The sequence below is a fragment of the Schistocerca gregaria genome, chromosome 1 (genome assembly GCF_023897955.1).
Source record: "Schistocerca gregaria isolate iqSchGreg1 chromosome 1, iqSchGreg1.2, whole genome shotgun sequence".
NCBI classification, from domain to species: domain Eukaryota; kingdom Metazoa; phylum Arthropoda; class Insecta; order Orthoptera; family Acrididae; genus Schistocerca; species Schistocerca gregaria.
The window spans coordinates 386,603,530-386,622,595 of NC_064920.1; the positions used below are offsets into that span (position 1 = coordinate 386,603,530).

Consider the following 19,066-nt stretch of genomic DNA (forward strand, 5'->3'; position numbering starts at 1 on the left):
CCGCCCTTTGACCACAGATTGTTTATTTATTTTACAAAATCATGATTTAGGCTTTTCAGCCATTTGTAAATAAACGTTGAACTGAACATGTTTAGGGCGAACATACACTGAGGCGACAAAAATCATAGGATAGGTATATGCACTATATAGAGGGCGGTAGAATCTCGTACACGTGGTATATATATATATATATATATATATATATATATATATATATATATATATATATATATATATATATATATATATATAAAGGTGCCCAGGTGTTTTGTGTGGGCGCACGGGATTAGCCCAACAGTCTTAGGCGCTGCAGTCATGGACTGTTCGGCTGGTCCCGGCGGAGGTTCGAGTCCTCCATCGGGCTTGGGTGTGTGTGTTTGTCCTTAGGATGATTTAGGTTGGTAGTGTGTAACCTTAGCGACTGACGTGATTCGCAGTTAGGTCCCATAAGATTTCACACACATTTGATTTTTTTTTTCGTTTCGTGTGAAAAGACTGCCGACTTTGAATGCGTAATGCTACTTAGACTAGGAGTATGGGACACTCCATTTCGGAAATCGTTAGGGAACCCAGTATTTCGAGATCTACCGTGTCAAGAGTCTGCCAAGGATGTTAAATGTCATGCATTACCTCTTAACACAGACAACGCGGTGGCTGACCACCTTCACTCAAGCAGCAGCGTTTGGTTAGAGTTGTCACTGTTAACAGACGAGCAACGCTACTAGAAATAACTGCAGAAATCAATGTGGGACGTACGACAGACGTATCCGTTAGGGCAGAGCGGCAAAATTTGGCGTTCATGGGCTATGGCAGCAGACGACTGGCGCGAGTGAGTTTGCTAACAGCACGACATCGCCTGCAGCGCCTCTCCTTCGATCGTCACTATATCGTCTGGACTCTAGGCGACTGTAGAACGTCGACTTAGTCAGAAGAGCTGTTCCGATTGCAACTGGTAGAACCGGATGGTAGTGTTCGTGTGTAGCGCAGACCCTATGAAGCCATGGATCGAAGTCGTTAACATGGCGCTGTGCAAGCTGCTGGTTGCTCCATAATGGCATGGCCTGTGCTTATATGGAACTGACTGGGTCCTCTGGTCCAACAGAACCGGCCGTTGATTGGAAATTGTTATGTTCGGCTACTTGGAGACCATCTGCAGCCACTCCCAAACAACGATGAATTTTTTATGGATGACAATACGCCTTGTCAGCGAGCCATGTTCGCGACTGGTCTGCAGAAAATTCTGGACAATTAGAGTGATTGATTTGGTCACCCATATCACTCGACATGAATCCAACTGAACATTTATTGGTCGTAATCGAGAGATCGGTTCGTGTGCAAAACCCTGCACCAGCAGCACTCTCGCAATTATGGACGTCCATGGAGCAGCATGGCTCGATGTTCCTGCAGGGACTTCAAACGGCTTTTTGGATCCCACGTCACGCTGAGAACCTGCAGTACTCCGGGCAAAACGAGGTCCAACACGATATGGCCTAGGAATTAGAAGTTATTGCCTATCTGAAAACATTACTTACACGTTAAAACATATCTAATCTGTCACACGTATCCCATGACTACTGTCACCTTAGTATATTATGCAATGCCTGGCTTAGGAACAAGAAGTCACTACGTATTTGAAAACATTCCTTACATGTTAAAATATATCTAATCTGTCTATGACACGTGAGCGTCGAATAAACACATTTCGGGTCTTATAGACCAGTTGTCTTATTACAGGAGATGAGTTCATATCAAAGACATATAGGGTGTCACAAAAAGGTACGGCCAAACTTTCAGGAAACATTCCTCACACACAAAGAAAGAAAATATGTTATGTGGACAAGTGTCCGTAAACGCTTACTTCCCATGTTAGAGCTCATTTTATTACTTCTCTTCAAATCACATTAATTATGGAATGGAAATACACAGCAACAGAACGTACCAGCGTCACTTCAAACACTTTGTTACAGGAAATGTTCAAAATGTCCTCCGTTAGCGAGGATACATGGATCCACCCTCCGTCGCATGGAATCCCTGATGAGCTGATGCAGCCCTGGAGAATGGCGTATTGTATCACAGCCGTCCACAATACGAGCACGAAGAGTCTCTACATTTCGTACCGGGGTTTCGTAGACAAGAGCTTTCAAATGCCCCCATAAATGAAAGTCAAGAGGGTTGAGGTCAGGAGAGCGTGGAGGCCATGGTATTGGTCCGCCTCTACCAATCCATCGGTCACCAAATCTGTTTTTGAGAAGCGTACGAACACTTCGACTGAAATGTGCAGGAGCTTCATCGGGCATGAACCACATGTTGTGTCGTACTTCTAAAGGCACATGTTCTGGCAGCAGTGTAGAGCATCCCATATGAAATCATGATAACGTGCTCCATTGAGCGTAGGTGGAAGAACATGGGGCCCAATCAAGACATCACCAGCAATGCCTGCCCAAACGTTCACAGAAAATCTGTATTGATGACGTGATTGCACAATTGCGTGCAGATTCTTGTCAGCCCACACATGTTGATTGTGAAAATTTACAATTTGATCACGTTGGAATGAAGCCTCATCCGTAAAGACATTTACTCTGAAATGAGGATTGACACATTGTTGTATGAAACATTCGCAGAAGTGTACCCGCGGAGGCCATTCAGCTGCTGATATTGCCTGCACACGCTGTACATGGTACGGAAAAAACTGGTTCTCCCGTAGCACTCTCCATACAGTGACGTGGTCAACGTTACCTTGTACAGCAGCAACTTCTCTGACGCTGACATTAGGGTTATTGTCAACTGCACGAAGAATTGCCTCGTCCATTGCAGGTGTCCTCGTCGTTCTAGGTCTTCCCTCGTCGCGAGTCATACGCTGGAATGTTCCGTGCTTCCTAAGACACCATTCAATTGCTTCGAACGTCTTCCTGTCAGGACACCTTCGTTCCGGAAATCTGTCTCGATACAAACGTACCGCGCCACGGCTATTGCCCCGTGCTTGTCCATACATCAAATAGGCATCTGTCAACTCCGTATTTGTAGACATTGCACTGACTGCAAAACCACGTTCGTGATGAACACTAACCTGTTGATGCTACGTATTGATGTGCTTAATGCTAGTACTGTAGAGCAATGAGTCGCACGTCAACACAAGCACCGAAGTCAACATTACCTTCCTTCAATTGGGCCAACTGGCGGTGAATCGAGGAAGTACAGTACATACTGACGAAACTAAAATGAGCTCTAACATGGAAATTAAGCGTTTTCGAATACATGTCCACCTAACATCTCTTCTTTATTTGTGTATTTGTGTGTGAGGAATGTTTCCTGAAAGTTTGGCCGTACCTTTTTGTAACTCCCTGTATAATATGGTTGACGTTGTGCACTGTGAATAACCATTAACACACAGTATGTGGCGTATTTAAGAGCCACTATATTCCTGTGACCTGCGTTCGTCACTTCTGATCACCAACTGACGTTGACATTGGCAGAGATCACAACAAAGCCACATGATCTCACATTATCAGAGGTATTACCAGGAAAGGGAAGGTGGGTATTTCTTTGGTTAAATGCTTAACTTGTTCATAACAGTTATAGCAGCGTCTTACAGGGATACAATGTAATCATCCACCTCTGAGTGTGAATATTTATTACCTCTGGTAATGCAAGTACCTTTTGGCTCACACAGTGGTACCGCTTTGTTACGGTCTCTGCCGCTTTTTAACGTGTGTTAACGTCAGTCGATGAACAGAAGTGACAAATGCAGGTCGCAGGAATATATTGCCCCTTAAATACGCCACACTGTGTGTTAATGGTTATTCACTGTGTACATTGTCAGCCACATTACGTAACTTCGATATTTACTCATATCAAAACGGCCATTACATTGTCTCTGCGCGATACGATCATCCTCACTGGTCGACAACCACAACCCGCACCGTATTCGATTTTGACAGGCGGTGTACTACTGTTTTTTTTTCAGTTCATAGGCTTTCGTGCTGTGCTCATAAGCCAACTTAACAGTAAGTAAGGACAACACATCACTCAGTCTCCGAGAAGAGAAAATCTCCGACCCGGCGGGAACTGAACCCGGGCCCATTAGTTTACCAATCTGCCAAGTTGACAGCGCAGCTGCCGAAGCAAACTTTGGGTCTGGTTTGTTAACAATATTACGCTATTGCATGGGTTGGGATTCGATTTATGAGTGTGTACATATATGGCATAGAGTGGCCCAAAATTAGTATGCTGCATATTTGTTTTATCCATATGTTTTAACAGAGACAGTAAAACATGAAGAATAACGAGTACTCCAACAGCGACTAAGCAGCGCTGCTGCATGGCAGTAGCAGTCGTGCCAGGTTAGGATGGGGGAGGGGGGGGGGGGGAGGGGAGGAGGTGCCGTCGCTGTTGGAGTACTGGTTATTTTTCGTGGTTTAGTGTCCTCGTTAAAACAGTTCCATCGAATGAATACGCAAAATTCCACTCGACAAATCATTTTGTTTTTAACGTAAAACAAGCTGTCGCTTTCTGTTGACACTGCGCGTCGAATGGAAGAGGTGACGAGCAGCATTTGTCTGGGCTGACTCCAGCTACGGTCTGCAAAAACAAAAATCCCGAATACGCAACCCTTAGAAACAATGTCGCTTTTACAGTATTCTACGGAAGCCCAGTTCATAGATGTTGGCCACTGATGGGTTTCTGTAAACGACTGCAGTTCATCCCCTCAGCTTAAGTTCAAGGCCTGAAGATGGTGTATTGAGTCACCGATCTGGCTGCAATACAAAGAAGAAAAGGGGGTCAGGTTACCTTTCATTCGAAAGGCTGTTGCACTCAGCGACTGTTATATTGACTTGTAAATTATAGATTGCAGCGATGAGTCGCCCTTTTTAAATTTTATTGTGCAGATCTAGATTTCGGCTAGAAGCTAGCCATTCTCTGTGTACTATTATTTTCGCTCAGTGCATGTAATGCCTGTTGGTCGGGCTTCATCCACAGTTCATTGAACATCCACAGTTTGACTAACAGGCATTACACGCAGTGAGCGAAAATAATAGTGCACTAAGAATGGCTAGCTTCTAGCCGAAATCTAGATCTGCATAATAAAATTTAAAAAGGGTGACTGATCGCTGCATTCTATAAATTACAAGACAAAAAAATCAAAACGATGGCAGTGGACATATCATATTTTTTACGTAAGTGAACGTCGAAGTTATTAGACCATCAGTCACAAGGATGGAAATACAAAAATTACAAATGTCTGCCGAAAGGGGAATGCACCTGGAGACTATTAGAAGGGACACCATTTATGTTGGCACCTCCACAACTCCCAGCCACTCCCACTCCACAGCCTAATGTCAATAGGCATTGTTCCATTTAAAAAGTGTACACTTGCACAAAAAAATATGGTTTCTAACTATTATTAGAGTCTCCTTATTGGCTAACAATAAGAGCCCCTGACTGCCAATACATTCTGTGAGAACCGCACGACAATAGCAATTCCCAGTGTCGCAATATTTTCGGGGCAAGTTGTAAGTGATATGTAGTATATAACTGTGTATAGGAAATACATAATGATGAAACGTTATAAGTAAACAAGAAAGTTTTATTAATAGCTTATCGGCTTATGATTTGAATACTGCTCCAGAATCTGAATTTTCAGCAATGATAAACAGGCTCGAATTCTGGGAGAGGGGGGAAGGGGGAAGAAGATGGACAGAGAGGTGGGAGGAAATGGACATAGAAAGCGGAAAGGAGGAGATGGGCAGAGAGAGAGAGCAGGAGCAAATAGGTAGAGAGAGAGGGGGGAGAAGAAGAGGGATACAGAAAGGGAAGGAGATGATGGACAGAGAGGGAGAGAGAAAGGGGCGGCAGGAGAAGACGGAGAGAGGGGAGAAGAGAAGATTGAGAGAAGGGAGGAGAGAAAATGGAGAGAGAAACGGGATGAGATTATGGACAGCGAGAGGGGAAAAGAATGGAGCGAGGAGATGGAGAGAGAACGGGAAGAGAAGATTGAGAGAGAATGAGGGTAGGAAGTGATGGACACAGAGAGGGGGAAGGAGAAGGAACTGGACAAACAGAGGGAGAACAGCAGATGGACAGACACAGGGAAAGAAGGAGATAAGGACGTATACCCAATTCCCAAATGTACACTCCTGGAAATGGAAAAAAGAACACATTGACAGCGGTGTGTCAGACCCACCATACTTGCTCCGGACACTGCGAGAGGGCTGTACAAGCAATGATCACACGCACGGCACAGCGGACACACCAGGAACTGCGGTGTTGGCCGTCGAATGGCGCTAGCTGCGCAGCATTTGTGCACCGCCGCCGTCAGTGTCAGCCAGTTTGCCGTGGCATACGGAGCTCCATCGCAGTCTTTAACACTGGTAGCATGCCGCGACAGCGTGGACGTGAACCGTATGTGCAGTTGACGGACTTTGAGCGAGGGCGTATAGTGGGCATGCGGGAGGCCGGGTGGACGTACCGCCGAATTGCTCAACACGTGGGGCGTGAGGTCTCCACAGTACATCGATGTTGTCGCCAGTGGTCGGCGGAAGGTGCACGTGCCCGTCGACCTGGGACCGGACCGCAACGACGCACGAATGCACGTCAAGACCGTAGGATCCAACGCAGTGCCGTAGGGGACCGCACCGCCACTTCTCAGCAAATTAGGGACACTGTTGCTCCTGGGGTAGCGGCGAGGACCATTCGCAACCGTCTCCATGAAGCTGGGCTACGGTCCCGCACACCGTTAGGCCGTCTTCCGCTCACGCCCCAACATCGTGCAGCCCGCCTCCAGTGGTGTCGCGACAGGCGTGAATGGAGGGACGAATGGAGACGTGTCGTCTTCAGCGATGAGAGTCGCTTCTGCCTTGGTGCCAATGATGGTCGTATGCGTGTTTGGCGCCGTGCAGGTGAACGCCACAATCAGGACTGCATACGACCGAGGCACACAGGGCCAACACCCGGCATCATGGTGTGGGGAGCGATCTCCTACACTGACCGTACACCTCTGGTGGTCGTCGAGGGGACACTGAATAGTGCACGGTACATCCAAACCGTCATCGAACCCATCGTTCTACCATTCCTAGACCAGTAAGGGAACTTGCTGTTCCAACAGGACAATGCACGTCCGCATGTATCCCGTGCCACCCAACGTGCTCTAGAAGGTGTAAGTCAACTACCCTGGCCAGCAAGATCTCTGGATCTGTCCCCCATTGAGCATGTTTGGGACTGGATGAAGCGTCTTCTCACGCGGTCTGCACGTCCAGCACGAACGCTGGTCCAACTGAGGAGCCAGGTGGAAATGGCGTGGCAAGCTGTTCCACAGGACTACATCCAGCATCTCTACGATCGTCTCCATGGGAGAATAGCAGCCTGCATTGCTGCGAAAGGTGGATATACAGTGTACTAGTGCCGACATTGTGCATGCTCTGTTGCCTGTGTCTATGTGCCTGTGGTTCTGTCAGTGTGATCATGTGATGTATCTGACCCCAGGAATGTGTCAATAAAGTTTCCCCTTCCTGGGACAATGAATTCACGGTGTTCTTATTTCAATTTCCAGGAGTGTATTACCAGTGCGTACCTTCTCTTTTCTTTCTTTTCCATATCTTTTATCTAGCTATTTGACTATCAAACCACTATGAAAAGCATGATCCGCTAAGGAAAACGAAGGCAAAAGTAGGTTCTTTCTCACCAAACGTAAAAATCAACTGCTACACGCTCTAGCTGTGTCCTGGACTCGCCCCAGAAAGAGATGTTTCACGACTGGCTGCCTTCATGGTCCGTATGCTTTATCCTCGTCTTCTGCTGCGTGAGTGACTATATATATGTATCTTCTTCCTGTAGAGATGGTCCCTAGCAGACAAAGCAATACATTGTTTTACTGGTTGATTACGTGGTAATAATTTTTCTTTATTATCAATCTTCTGATGGATTTGATGTGCCTTACAACGACTTTCTCCGACAACGTCTCAATCTCAGAATAGCGCTTGCGTCCAACGTCGTCAATAGCGAATGTTGTTATTGTTTCCGGTCTTCAGTCCGAAGACTGGTTTTATGCAGTTCTCCGTGCTACTGTATCCTGTGCAAGCCTTTTCATCTACGAATAACACGTGCAAACCACGTCATTATGAATCTGCTAATGTAATAATCTTTTGGTCTACCTCTCTGATTTATACACCCTACCCCTCACACTTCCCACCAGTACCAAATTGGTGATCCATTGCTGTCTCGGAATGTGTCCTATTAACCGATCTCTTCTTCTAGTCAGGTTATGTCACAAATTTCTTTTCTGTCCAATTCTGTTCAGTACCTCCTCGTTAGTTACGTGATCTTCCATCCTAATCTTCAGCATTCTTCTTTGGCCCCACGTTTCCATACAAATACTTTCAGGAAAGAATTTGTAACACTTAAATCTATATTCGTTATTAGCAAATTTCTCTTCTTGAGAAACGCTTTTCTTGCCACTACCAGATTACATTTTTTATCCTCTCTACTTCGGCCATCATCAATTATTTTCCTGAATGAGATTTTCACTCTGCAGCGAAGTGTGCGCTGATATGAAACTTCCTGGCAGATTAAAACTGTGTGCCCGACCGAGACTCGAACTCGGGACCTTTGCCTTACGCGGGCAAGTGCTCTACCAACTGAGCTACCGAAGCACGACTCACGTCCGGTACTCACAGCTTTAGGAGACGGATACTGGCAGAAGTAAAGCTGTGAGTACCGGACGTGAGTCGTGCTTCGGTAGCTCAGTTGGTAGAGCATTTGCCCGCGTAAGGCAAAGGTCCCGAGTTCGAGTCTCGGTCGGGCACACAGTTTTAATCTGCCAGGAAGTTTCATATCAGCGCACACTCCGCTGCAGAGTGAAAATCTCATTCTGGAAACATCCCCCAGGCTGTGGCTAAGCCATGTCTCCGCAGTATCCTTTCTTTCAGGAGTGCTAGTTCTGCAAGTTTCGCGGAAGAGCTTCTGTAAAGTTTGGAAGGTAGGAGACGGATACTGGCAGAAGTAAAGCTGTGAGTTCCGGACGTGAGTCGTGCTTCGGTAGCTCAGTTGGTAGAGCACTTGCCCGCGTAAGGCAAAGGTCCCGAGTTCGAGTCTCGGTCGGGCACACAGTTTTAATCTGCCAGGAAGTTTCAATTATTTTCCTGTTATCACTTACAGTACAATCACCAAATTAGACTATAACTATGCTAGCATCTTCATCCTTTAGCGACGGCATCCATACTAGTGACGCGTTGTATGGGCAATAAAGTCATTCCTTGCCTGATGTTTGACTATTACTATTGCGACCCAGTAAGACTGAATGCGGAACTGCATATGGTTATAGTAATGGTCGCCTGCCTTCTACATGATTTTGTGTCACATTTACACACTGAAGCGCCAAAGCAACTGGTATAGGCATACATGTTCAAATACAGAGATGTGTAAACAGGCCGAAGAAGGAGCTGCGATCGGCAACGACTATATAAGACAAGTGTCTGGAGCAGTTGTTAGATCGGTTAGTGCTGCTACAATAGCAGGTTATCAAGATTTAGGTGAGTCTGAACGTGGTTTACAGTCGACGCACGAGCGATGGGGCACGGCATCTCCGAGGTAGTGATGAACTAGTGGTTTTTCCCGTACGACCATTTCACGAGTGTACCGTGAATATCAGGAATCCGGTAAAACATCGAATCTCCGACATCGCTGCCGTCGGGAAAAGATCCTGAAAGAACTGGACCAACGACTAAAGAGAATCGTTGAATGTGACAGAAGTTCAACCCTTCTGCAACTTGCTGCAGATTTCAATGGTGGGCCATCAACAAGTGTCAGTGTGCTCTCTTCCTCGCCATACATGGTAATGTTTTCATCCTGCGTCCGTCGCGACCGTTTAACCTCGCGATGGCCGGATCCCAGGCTGTGATGAGCTGCAAACCGCCGTCCTTTTTGATGGAGGCCGGCCGTTGTGGATGAGCGGTTCTAGGCGCTTCTGTCTGGAACCGCGCTGCTGCATCGGTCGCAGTTTCGAATCCTGCCTCAGGCATGGATGTGTGTGACGTCCTTAGGTTATTTAGGTTTAAGTAGTTCTAAGTCTAGGGAACTGATGACCTCAGATGTTAAGTCCCATAGTGCTCAGAGCCATTTGAACCGTTTTTTAGTGTGCTAACCATTCAACGAAACACCATCAATATGGGCTTTCCGATCCGAAAGCCCACGCGTGTACCCTTGATGACTGCACAACATAAAGCTTTAAGCCATGTTTGGGCAAGTCAACACTGACACTGGAGTATTGATGACTGGAATCACGTTGCCTGGTCGGACGAGTCTCGTTTCAAATTGTATCGAGCGGATGGACGTGCATGGGTTTGGAGACAACCTCGTGAATCCACGGATCCTGCATGTCAGAAGGGGACTGTTCTAGGTGGTGGAGGCTCTGTAATGGTGTGGGGCGTGTGCAGCTGGTGTGATATGGGTCCCCTGATACGTCTACGTATGATTCTGACAGATGACACGTGCGTTTCATTACCTGCATCCGTTCATGCCCACTGTGCATTCCGACGGACTTGGGCAATCCCAACAGGACAATGCGACACCCCATACGTCCAGAATTGCTACAGAATAGCTCCAGGCATACTAATCTGAGTTTAAACACTTCTACTGGCCACCACAATCCCCAGATGTCAACATTATTGAGCATATCTGGGATGTCATGCAAAGTGCTGTTCAGAAGAGATCTCCACCCCCTCTTACGGATTTAAGCATCATCAGGCCCGGTTGGTATTTGGAAGTATTTGGACAGGTGACTATCTGGGAACGATGGCTCCCGTTACTCAGAAAGACGTAAGTCGCTGTTAAGTGCTATCAAACTGAGAGTTTTGCGCCTGGCTATTGAGGCATAACATTCGTCCATCGCTATTAATAAAAAAAGTCATAGATATCTGTGATACAAAGGAAGAGAGCGCCTGGCTGCGAGGTATATTTGTGATAAGAGGTGTGGAGTTGAGGGGAGGGGGGGGGGGGGGAAGAAAGAGGCAATGATCCCTCCGTCCTCCCCCAAAGGGCCAGACTCGAACTCGTATCCACGCCTGTCCTTACCTCACTTCCCTCTGGGGCATGCTGGATTTTGTATTTTTTTTTTCTACTCCACTAGTGGCAGTAAAATGATGCCACATTGGTTCAAATAACTCTGAGCACTATGGGACTTAACTTATATGGTCATTAGTCCCCTGGAACTTAGAACTACTTAAACCTTACTAACCTAAGGACATCACACACATCCATGCCCAAGGCAAGATTCGAACCTGCGACCTAGCGGTCTCGCGGTTCCAGACTGTAGGGCCTAGAACCGCTCTGCCACTCCGGCTGGCAATGCCACATTGGGGTCACTGTAGCATAAAATTCACGTGGACTACCAAATCCATTGTATCTGTCACGCGCTTGTGAGTGCGTTCCCCTTAGGCTGACTCATGTTGCGCCCAGGAAGCGTCCGCAGTTGCAGACTTGCCTAAGCACGCCGATTTGAAAAACAAACAGCGACAGCTGTCATAGGCTCTACTGCACAGCACTTAACGGAGGTCGCCTCTCGCTTTATGAATGCATAATGCAGCACAGTCACTGTGCCCTGCCGATCGCATCGGCAGCGCAGAGCAGCGTGTGAAGTGCAAATGCAACACGACCGGTGAGCTCTCTCTTATGGTGTTTAAACACGTCGGTCGCTGCGAATGTTATTTCACCCATCTGCTGTTTGCGTTCGCTACTCTTAACGTGACATTTGAAGAGCGCTCTGTGGAGAGGCACACAAGGAATGTCTGTGTGTGGCGTGCGCCCAGACATGTGTGTGCTAGGCGGTCACGGGAGCCGACGGACAGCAACATATGGCGGAATAACTCACGCCGGATAATCCGTAAGCGTCTTCTTCAGGCACGATAACGCGAGTAAATATTTAGGTGAAATCGAATTCATCCTCTCAGTGCCGGAAAGGGAGAGAGATAACGTTTTTTACATTACTGAAATGGGGATCCTCTGAGAATGAATAGAGTTTACACAACCAGTGATCGATGCTGTTCATATCGTACATTATGAAAGCTGACACAACATCAAGGCTATTGTCATTCCCTTTAGTAACTTCCAAGTATTGAATGTAACGTCTCGCACATAACTACAAAGTTCAACTCTATTGGTGTTTCCTTCATGACGCACACTACATCTAAGTTACTATCTCCGTTCGACATTTTTCATTCGCTAAGATACACGCAAGTCTTCAACGTTCTTCTATGGAAATAAATTACAGTCCTGCTGTTCTGAGGTTTTACAAGATCTTTAAAGATTTGAAATTATGATGGTGCCATTCTCAAACACAAGTAGAAGACCCTAGGTTTATAAGGACAATCACACAAGTTTTCTTAAAATTTAAAATTTTGGCTTGGCTTTCGCAAGTACACACAGCAGTTAGTCTTTCTACAGGTATGAACTAGTCACAGTGAAACCAGACCTAGTGGACACAAAAACATTTCAGAGCTTTAATAAGTTAATCGTTGTAATGACGTTGTATATACGTTTAATAATTGACTGCAATCTTATTAAGCATGGTTTTGAAATAGATGGCTTTACGTTTCTGGTTATTCAGTTTTGTACTGAAAGTGTCACTCATACGGCTGTGCTCCAAGGTACGTAGACGATGCAGCGAGTTTCAACCCGCTGCACCCTGTCATTTACTTTACTGTGATTCATCTGAAGATGGTTGCTTAGTCAACTGAAACTAGTCATCACGACTTAATGTTTTATAATGCACACTATCTAGATACAATTTTCTTAAAAAAATTTATAATGTTAAGAAATCCATGACTGGTCACTTTCTCCTTCTACGAAAATGTCGATGCAACTAAATCCACAAGTGTTCAAAAATTGGGTTTTTCGCGTTATTTATTTTATTTATTTACTACTTATTTAACATGATCAGATTAGGGCCTTAGGCTCTCTCTTATATCTGACCAGGTGTAATACGTACCAAAACGTATTATAACAAATAATAGCCACAATAATATTAATTAGCGTTATTAATGAAAATAATATTTGAAATTAATAATAATGATAATAATAATAATAATAATAATAATAATAATAATAATAATAATAATAATAATAATATAAGGTCTACCACTCTGCTTCCGCTGTTTTGCAATAGACGCCAACAGTGGAATGTAGTGGTGCAAGTCGTTCGTCGTAAGTGTCATACAGTAAGCTAAGACATTTGAGAACATAATGCGATCAAAATAACAGGCGATTTTCGATTACATCATAAAGTTAATCTCGGCTAGATACGTCACCTTATGAGCCCAGTTCTCGTCATCTGCGGGAGGTTTTAATTTTATGCTTTGATATGAAGAAATCTGCCGCTGAGGCTCACAAAAAGCTGGGACAGACCTATGATGAGACGCCTGTTAGTGACAGAACTTCGCAGAAAATGGTTTCCAACCTTCAAGAATGGTAATTTTGACGTTGAAGACCGGCATGGTTGTGAAAGAGGGAAAGCTTTTTATGCTACTGTAACTGACGGGAACAATCACAGGAGATCGTTATCGAAAGCAACTGATATGTTTGAGCCGAGTACTGAAAGAAAAACCGCTACACACTTCAGCGATAGACGTGAAGAAATGATTTTGCAGCATGACAGTGCATGACCCCATGTCGAAAATCCCGTCAAAACATACTTGGAAACGATTAAATGGGAAGATCTACCCCACCCGCTGTATTCTACAGATATGCCTCCCTCTGACTGCCATCTTTCTCGATCTATGACACACGACCTAGCTGACTAGCACTTGCGGTCATATGAACAAGTGCACGATTGGATCGATTCATTGTTCCCCTCAAAAGATGCCCAATTTATACATTGCAGGATTCGTATGCTGCCCTAAAGCTAGGAGAAACCAGTGGCCAACGATGGCCAATACTTTGAATCGTAATTTTTTTGTAAGTTTTTCACAGTAAAGTCTCGAGCTTCGAGAAAAAACGGCAGAAGCAAAGTTGTAGACCTTGTAGTAACGCTAATAATAACGGTAAAATTATGGAGGCATTAAGAACGATCTTGATTAGTTTAGCACATTTGAAGCCTTTTTTTGGTATTACATAAAGCGGAAGGGATAATGAAACAGAAGAAAACTGAAATTAAAGTGACAATGGTTGTTGGGAAAGAACAGAACTTCAAAAGAGAACTTTGTACACAAAGTTGAGGGAAAAAGTGATAGGGAAGGTGGGATTGATGAGAGTGAACTGTAGGCAAGTATATGGAAGAGATAGCTCTTGCGATAGATGAAGCTATCCTTTGAAGCTTCAAATGATTTTAACTACACCACTCCTCTCTTTATCATTACTGTAAATCTGTTGACAATTATACAGGGTGTCCGTAAAGGAAAGCCTCAGTTATAAATTGTAATGGTGTCTACTGTAAGCATTGTACAGTGTAAGTTCAAGGTCACATTAGAGAGTGACTCAGACAGTTTTAGATAGGGGCATGCAAGAGCATTGCTTTGTTGTTTTCCCGCTTGTAGCTCAGCATAAGCAAAATGACGACACCTGAACGTGAAGCGTACTGTATTTTGCAGTTTGATAAGAGTAAATATGGAATTTCAGCTCAACTTGCGTTTCGTTTAAACTTTAATTGTGCTCCTCCTTGTGGCAGAAAGATCGGCCGATGGCACAATCGGGTCGAAACGACCGGATGTGAGTGTAGAGGGAGACGCAAGGGACGATCATACGGTCTAAAGAGGATGTTGACCGTGTCAGAGTATCTTACCTCCGTAGTCCTAAGAAGTCTATTTGGAAAGCAAGTCTCGAATTTCTGATGTCAGAGACGACAGTGTTGACAGTTTGAAGGAAACGTTTACACACGCGTCAATACCAGTTAAAGCTGGTTCGTGCCTGAAGCCCCCCCTTTTTACCGCCCCTGGACAGGAAAGAGAAAAAAAAATCTACTAGCCATCGCCATTTGTGTCCTAAGGAAAAAAAGAAAATCCCAAAACAACTAACCTATTATTAAAAGGGTGTGGGAAAGGAAGAAAGTGGGAGAGGGGGTGGGGGGTGGGAGAACATATAGAGTAGCGATGAAAAATGGAAATAGTTGTGTACGGGCATTTGTTTTAATTTAGTTTATTTTTTATTTTTTTGTTTTTAATTTTTTTGTATGTATATTTTTTTCTTTTATTTATTTGTTTATTTATTTTTGTTTTAGTTTTTATTAAACTATTCTATGTACTAGAATTCCAGGAGCCGCTATCGCCTTCCGAATGGCGGAACATCCAAACGTGTCTTCTCGAAATTTTAATGGAGATTCTGTTTGTAGCGCTTTTAGAACATCATGTCGGCAAGATTAGCATCAGCATCTCATGGCTTGGACGTTCCAGCGGGAAGATGGGTCATGAAAGGCGCTCCATAAAAAATTGGAAAAGAACTGCTTGCATCTGGGTTTGCGGACAAGTGCACAGCACCGATCGTTAAGATATGTCCAAAAAACTAATTCTGATTTCTCGTCGGGGCCAAAAAGGTAGCGGATCGTAGACCTGCGTATTCAATTCACAGCGTTATTTTTTGTTGCGTGGTAATGAATCACATCTGGGGATAAAGGCGTCAAGAAAGTGATCTGAGCAGGCGTCTGTCGGATAAGGAAAGCCAAGATGCTCTGCACCACTAGAGCATAGGTGCGCTGTACTGTTTGTATTCACCCCGTTTTGTGGAGCGAAACGCTGTGACCACGGCAGATTTCTTCGTGCATTCAGTCACTGTAACGGGACCACTCGACCTAGTTTAGCTTAGTAAGAGGCTGCTCGAATAAATATGCAGCGATATTGTCAAGCAAGCAGCCAACGTTCTATCTACCAGAAGGTCCACACCATGCTACAAGGTGTTTGATTAGTTCAATGTTCTTCGAAAAAAGACGTTATGCACGTAAGTTATTGTTTTGTCTTTGCAATTGGGATAAAGCAAGTGACAGTCTCGCCAAATTCGCAATTCATGATTTCTATGTTAAACTAGTTCACTACCAACTTGTTGTCGTTGTTGTTGTCTTCAGTCCAGAGACTGTTTTGATGCAGCTCTCCATGCTACTCTATCCTGTGCAAGCCTCTTCATCTCTCAGTACCTACTGAAACCTACGTCCTTCTGAATCTCCTTAGTGTATTCATCTCTTAGTCTCCCTCTACGATTTTGACCCTCCACGCTGCCCTACAATATTAAATTGGTGATGCCTTGATGCCTCAGAACATGTTCTACCAACCGATCCCTTCTAGTCAAGTTGTGCCACAAATTCCTCTTCTCTCCAATTCTATTCAGTATATCTTTATTAGTTACCTGAATTACCCAACTAATCTTCAGCATTCTTCCGTAGCACCACATTTCGAAAGCTTCTATTCTCTTCTTGTCCAAACTATTTATCGACCATGTTTCACTTCCATACATGGCTACAATCCTTACAAATACTTTCAGAAACGACCTACTGACACTTAAATCTATACTCGATGTTAACAGACTTCTCTTCTTCAGAACGATTTCCTTGCCATTGCCAGTCTACATTTTATGTCCTCTCTACTTCGACTACCATCAGTTATTTTGCTCCCCAAATAGCAAAACTCATTTACTACTTTATGCGTCTCATTTCCTAATCTAATTCCCTCGGCGTCACCCGATTTAATCCGACTACATTCCATTATCCTCATTTTGCTTTTGTTGATGTTCATCTTATATCTTCCTTTCAAGACACTGTCCATTCCGTTCAACTGCTCTTCCAAGTCCCTTACTGTCTCTGACAGAATTACAATGTCATCGGCGAACCTCAAAGTTTTTATTTCTTCTTCATGGATTTCAATTCCTACTCAATTTTTTTTTGTTTCCTTTACTGCTTGCTCAATATACAGATTGAATAACATCGGGGACCGGTTACAGTCCTGTCTCGCTCCCTCCCCAACCACCGCTTCCATTACATGCCCCTCGACTCTTATAACTGCCATCTGCTCTATGTACAAATTGTAAATAACCTTTGGCTCCCTGTATTTTACCCCTGCCACCTTCAGAATTGGAGAGAGAGTATTCCAGTCACTACCAACGTACACAAACGAATCTTTGAATTGTATACCCAATTGTTTTCCGACACGATAGCACAGATCGTTTCTGGCAATTTCGTTTCCAGTCACCTCACTGTCTTTGCAGTTGGAAAAAGAGTGAATTTGTGTTCAAGAATTTCATCGGTTTTGGCGAGCAAATAGAGCACGCCTTTCGAAACTCCGAAGAACGAGGATCTCCTTAACGGTCTGATGTTTCGACTAAGTCACTGCACCTTTCTCCATTATCACCAGGTAGCATCTGTTCAGGCGATGTGGTGACACTGAAGGCAGGCGCTGAGATTCGGTGGAAACAGCAGGTCGTTCGGGTTGCCCCGTTCTCCGGACCTGTAAGAGATAGGGGAGGTAACTCTCAGTACTGTTTGTGCAGGGCGCAAGTTCCGAGTGAATTCCTATTCGCCGCGGTCCGGAGCGCTAGAAAGAGGGGCCAATTAGTATTCGGCGAGCGGAGAGCCGCGTCGTGTTTTACAGCGGCGCTTGTTTGGCCAGAGCAGAGACGGATGCGGCCCGTAAATGTGGACAGTAAACTAATACAAAATTCTCCGAGAGCCGTAAAGCGCTAAAAGTGCCATAAACAACCGGCGGCGGAAAACAGGTTTTCGAAAGCGACGTACTGGCGCAAGGGAAAGCCGCGCACGGAGGCTCCCGGAAAAGGGAACGAGGCATCGCAGGTGAGTGATGGGTGGGCCAGCGGCGCGCGCCTCGCAACTTTTCGGTGGGGGCGCTGCCTGCCATCTTCAGTCATCCCACCAAGCTAGCAGTAAATTAACGAGGGTTTCTGTTGCGCTCACCGCATTTTGAATGTCACCGGTCGTTGGACTGGTCTGCTACTTCCATCTGCTCCGTCCTATTCTTCTTGCATACATTCCGCTCCCGACTTTCTCAAGAAGCTGTCTCATACACATTGTAGGCCTGTAGCACCTTAAATTCATTGTGTTCTAGATTAAATTTAACAAAGATATGGCAATCCAACTCACATGTGTAGCCCAGCAGATGAGATATCTCACTCGGTTTGCTTCGGTTCTGCAACAACTCGTAAGTTACTAAGACGGCAAAGGAAGCAAGAAATAAACGTTAGCTTTTAATTTCCCGTTGGGTACGCGGTCATTAGAGACGAAGCAAGAGCTATGACTTAGAAAGGGAAGTGACCACATCCCTTTTTTATCGCATCGATATTTGCATTAAGTGATTCAGGGAATCCTTTGGGACCTAAAAGTACGATTTGAACCACCGTCCTCCAGAATCTAGTTTCCACAAATTTCTGCCATGTATCGATAAATCAGTGCCGGCCGCTGTGGCCGAGCGATTCTAGGCGCTTCAGTCCGGAACCTCGCTGCTGCTACGGTCGTAGGTTCGAATCCTGCCTCGGGCATGGATGGGTGTGATGTTCTTAGGTTAGTTAGGTTTAAGTAGTTCTAAGTCTAGGGAACTGATGACTTCAGTTGTTAAGTACCATCGTGCTTAGAGCCATGTGAACCATTTTGATAGATCAGTAATTGTGATGTTTTGTGCAATTGATAGCGACATTAATACATCAGTGTTGGATTTTCGATAAATTTACAATACAGAATCATTTTCCTGACACGTCAGGCATATTTTTTGTCATCAGTCTTCCGACTGCTTCGATGTGCCAATCATTCAGTGCAGAACGGTATAAATGTACCCAATGTCCACAATTATTTGTTCGATATATTCCAATCTCTGTCTTCCCCTACAGTTTATACTCTCTACAGCTCCCTCTAGTAGCGTGCAAAATATAGCTTCATCTCTCAACACGTGTCTTACTGTCCTATCCCTTCTGACTGTTAGTGTTTGTCACATGAGCCTCTCCCTCCCCACCCACCCACCACCTCTGCGGAGAACCTCCTCATTTCTTTCCTTATCAGTCAACTCAATTCTCGATATTCTTCTGTAGCGCCACATCTCCAACACTTAAATTCACTTCTTTCTCGGTTTTCCCATGATTCAGTTTCATTCAATGTTGT

At 44.9% G+C, this 19,066-nt stretch overlaps 3 non-coding genes across 3 annotated transcripts; 2 read left to right on the forward strand and 1 right to left on the reverse strand.

The window, feature by feature from the left end:
• Window positions 1-8,571: 8,571 nt before the first annotated feature.
• Window positions 8,572-8,646, reverse strand: Trnat-cgu (transfer RNA threonine (anticodon CGU)). Its single transcript has one exon. It is a non-coding gene; the product is annotated as a tRNA-Thr (tRNA).
• A 77-nt stretch (window positions 8,647-8,723) lies between these two features.
• Window positions 8,724-8,798, forward strand: Trnat-cgu (transfer RNA threonine (anticodon CGU)). The gene has a single exon. It is a non-coding gene; the product is annotated as a tRNA-Thr (tRNA).
• A 225-nt stretch (window positions 8,799-9,023) lies between these two features.
• Trnat-cgu (transfer RNA threonine (anticodon CGU)) lies at window positions 9,024-9,098 on the forward strand. Its single transcript has one exon. It is a non-coding gene; the product is annotated as a tRNA-Thr (tRNA).
• Window positions 9,099-19,066: the final 9,968 nt, after the last annotated feature.